Genomic DNA, 4,525 nt, shown 5'->3' on the forward strand with positions numbered 1-4,525 from the left:
ACAAGGAAAAGGGTGGCGTAAAAACCCTGACCGCTATAAAATGGGGGGACTGGGATGATAAAATTGGAGGCCAAAAAGAAGCAAACTGCCTCCGTTAGAGCCTCTGTCTATCGGGGACCGTCCAGAAATCCAATAAAAAAGAACTGAGGAGGACGCTCCCAAATAGTCAGTGTGTAGCTCCTAGAGACTACTCCTCTGACCTAAGATCCATTTGTGTTTGTCCAGAGCAGTGCGAAAGACAGAAGTTGGCCTCCTTCCCTGGGGTCCCCCAAGAATAGGCCCATCCTGTCACATGACAGGTGTATCAGCCTGCTTGGGAACTGGGCATCTGTTAGTTCAGGACTGTTTACCCTAAAAGATAGAGCTGTTGGAGGGAGCTCCTGGTACCGAGAGGACGCCTGACCTCTGACCTTCTTTTGTAACATAAAAGCTGAAAGGTATTTGTGGAGTTTAGAGGTTCAAAGAGGGTATCCCCGGCATAGGGGAATGCTTCAAACGTCTTTCTTTTTTTTATGAGCCTCTGCCTGCAAGGAACGTAGCCAAAGGGCCCTCCTGACACCCTGATGCTGACACCCTGGTGGTTAAGACCCCGGGTCACCTGTTTGAGGTAGGAGCTCACCTTTTATACTGTAGGTGTACAGCAAAGGACAATAACTCCTTACTGTTAGTTCCTGAGGAAAGCCAGATTTTTGCTCACCCAGCTGCCACTGGAATTAGCTACCCAGGCAGACACAAGGGCTGGGCGAGCAATAGCTCCCCTATTAGCAAAAGCCACGTGTCAGGTATTGGTAGGATAAATGATCTGACTAGAGGAACAACATGAGCGTCCACCAGAAAGGAACTCCCAGTTAGGCTGATCCCTTGGTGGTAGCGGGTAAAAAGAAGCCCTGTGCTTAGATAACTTTAAATGCTTGTTAGGCTGAGTCCATGCCACCTCTAGGTGGTCCTTTAGCTGTGCCAAAGAGTAGTTGATTCTTCCTCTAAACACTAAAAAAGTGGAAACTTGTCTCGAGTAGACGTTCGGAATCCTCAATTTGGAGCACTGCTCCAACTGTCCTGACTAGTACTTGACGTACGTTATAGACATAGAATAGTCTGGCACCGGGGAGTTCCAGTGGTGGCTGAGCCACTAGCCTCCTGATCGGAACAACAGCCCACCAATAGCAGATTAGAACTCTTCCGTGCCAGAGAGCTAAGCTGTGTATCTAGCCTGCATCAACAAGATACTGGTGCCCAGAGGGTGGAACTAAATCACTCTGTCGCTAAACAGCTACAGGTTTGAAGCCTACACCCAAGACCACTGATGAACATCTGGACTGATTTCAGGCACGCATGGGGTTACGCTAGCAGGGGAAGCTGACAATTTACCCGTGTTAGCGTCGAAGTCAAAGCTGAGTAATGCGGAGATGGTGTTAGCCTATTGGGGCCAAGCTCGTAAATCTGACAGCTTTGCAGCTATGGGGGCTGTGGCTGTTGTCGGGATTGGAAGGGACTGCAGCAGGTATCAGAGATACCCGCTGCAGTCCCTCCATAGTACATTCTGGAGATTCTTATTATTTGCAGTTATACAGGTTGAGTATCCCATATCCAAATATTCCGAAATACGGAATATTCCGAAATACGGACTTTTTTGTGTGAGAGCGAGATAGTGAAACCTTTGTTTTTTGATGGCTCAATGTACACAAACTTTGTTTAATACACAAAGTTATTAAAAATATTGTATTAAGTGACCTTCAGGCTATGTGTATAAGGTGTATATGAAACATAAATGAATTGTGTGAGTGTAGACACACTTTGTTTTATGCACAATGTTCTAAAAAATATTGGCTACAATTAGCTTCAGGCTGTGTGTATAAGGTGTATATGAAACATAAATGCATTCTGTGCTTAGATTTAGGTCCCATCACCATGATATCTCATTATGGTATGCAATTATTCCAAAATACGGAAAAATCCCATATCCAAAATACCTCTGGTCCCAAGCATTTTGGATATGGGATACTCAACCTGTACCTCTAAACATGACTGTTTTCTGGGAATATCCCACAACAATATTTGATAAATAGGCCACTTAGTGTTTTAACAAAACCAATAACTTCTTTGTCTGTTTGTTATTACCCAGTCTAGTCTTATCTTATTTTTTTTATGCCCAATTGTAAAGCGCAATGGAATATGTTGGCGCTATATAAATGTTAATTAATAATACATATATAAACCTCTGTAATGTCTTTCTTTTAGACTGAAATGTGCTGGTCATTATGATTGTACAGCATGCTGGTCATTTTGGATGTTTAGAATGCTAGACATTAACGTTGTGTAGTTTGCCATTCAATGGGGGTCTATATAAGAATTTTATTATTTTAGTGTTCTAGTAATAGTGGATTTTGCATTATGGCCCTTATCTGTAAGTACATAAGTAATCTGGGTGCAAAATTAGTGCCTGTTTACCTATGCATCGTTCTCATAAACAGTGTACTATACAGCTGGGTATTTCCAAGAAAATGGGTGTGTGTTAGATGGATCTAACTTTACCAGAAATTAGACAACCTTATTAGTAACTAGTGCCATCTTGTGTTCATACTGTGAAACTACTAGTGGAGTGCATTGCAAACTATTCAGACATTTGCTTTCAATTTCTAACTTGTGTTCTTTTGTTCATTTGATTGTTTCATCTCAATAGTTTTGCATAATTCACACACCTAACATAATTCTTTTAGGTTTTTTATGTGGCATATACAGTATATATACCTCCCCACTGTACTGATCTTTTGGACAGTCCCGTTTTCTGGTCACTGTCCTGCTGTACCACATGCAGACCAGTGTCCCACGGTGTGGAGGGAGTTGGTTGGCTCCCTCTCACTCGCTGTTCTGCTTAGCAGAGCAGCGGTGAATAGATGCTGTGCACATGTGATCACGCTAACCACACACACCCCTTCCCATGTATTTATTTATTTCTTTTACAAGTTGTCTGAATATCACAACTAAACTTCAGTGAATGAATGTAGGACACATGTTTTCACATATTATGCATTACAAAAAATTAATACAACAACAATATTGGACAATTAATTTTTAAAAACATGTAACCGAACAGACAGATAATTTAGAAACGTATCGGAAAAACTATGTAGTTACAGTGCTGCATGTTAAAGCAATAAATGAGAAAGAAGTATTACAGTACATGACAATAATTACATTTCACCTTCTCATGCACAGGTGTATTAGGGTCAGTGGCATCACTAGAAGTGACATAAAAATGCAGACTGCTTCTCAGCGACAGGAGCTGAGTGCTGCAGTGTGACGTGAAGCACTCAGCTCCTGTCACAGTCTTGGAGCTGGTACTGCAGTCAGACAAGAATCCGGGGACAGACCAGCATCTTCAAGGGTCAGGCCAAAAGGGGACATCCCCTTTTCGGTCAGGGGGGGTTGGTAGGCGCACCAGGTGTCTCTGACAGTGAGGTCCCTGTTTAGGGCAACATAGGTTAGGATAGAGAGACCTCTAGATCCACTTCACAAGGTCTTCAGGAACTGTTTCAGTAGAACCAAGCTTAATTCAATGGATGAAGAGTCCAGTTACAACAGGAAGCACACAGTGACAAATGTAGATGCAACAGTCGTTTCAGAGCAAACTACCATCGGCGTAAGTGCACAATGGAGGAAGCCTAATAAAGCCTGGAGAGCCAATAGAATGAGGTCTGAGAACCTGCCTTCTGATCAGATGACCTACCTAAAGAATGTACCTTCTATACTAATCACATATATGCTATCCAAAACACATAAAACGCAAGTTTTCTTTAAAAATTAAGTTCTGCTTTATTTTCAGATTCAAAGTTGGAGGCAAAAACCATGTAAAATGATAATCCAAACTGCTCAACTCTATAATCTAATGAAGTGTAAAATGCACAACAAACTATTTTTCAGAGTAGACACATTAAGGGGCTGATTCTGAGTAAAATGCAACCGTGGCCATTTTTCCGTCTGTCCTCAGATGCGTTTGGTAATGCGAGAATACACCTCTACATAGTAAAAATCTGTGCAACTGCAAGTTGAAGCCTAGCCCACCCACTGTTACGTTTGCTGCCACGTGTCATCGTCATTATCTGCATTTATATGTGACCCATGCTATCTCAGTCTGGGTTGGGATTGATATGCCAGCGGTTGGGATGCATCCTGATTTTGAGAATACCGACAGGGGGAAGGTAAATATACTTACTCTCTCCCAACGACTCCCTAACCCTAACTTCCAGCAGCCTAAACCTAACAACCCCCCCCCCCAACCTAACCATAATAATCCCTGGTGGTTCCTGCAGCCTAAACCTAAAGGCAGCCTAACCCTAACCCTCCCCAGCTGTGCCTAAACCTAACCCAGCCTCCCCACAGCCTAAACATAACCCTTAACCCTGCAACCTAACCCTCCTACCATAGTCTAAACCTAACCTCCACATTAGTGAGGTGAGAGAGCAGGGAGCCGGGAGACGACCTACTGCTGCGGGGCTCCGGATGGCACATGCACACATACACTCTC

General features: G+C 43.1%; 1 non-coding gene across 1 annotated transcript; it reads right to left on the reverse strand.

Annotated features, from left to right (window-relative positions):
* Positions 1 to 1,230: 1,230 nt before the first annotated feature.
* TRNASTOP-UCA (transfer RNA opal suppressor (anticodon UCA)) lies at positions 1,231 to 1,317 on the reverse strand. The gene has a single exon. It is a non-coding gene; the product is annotated as a tRNA-Sec (tRNA).
* Between the last annotated feature and the right edge of the window lie 3,208 nt (positions 1,318 to 4,525).

Source organism: Pseudophryne corroboree, chromosome 11, assembly GCF_028390025.1.
Source record: "Pseudophryne corroboree isolate aPseCor3 chromosome 11, aPseCor3.hap2, whole genome shotgun sequence".
Lineage (NCBI taxonomy): Eukaryota > Metazoa > Chordata > Amphibia > Anura > Myobatrachidae > Pseudophryne > Pseudophryne corroboree.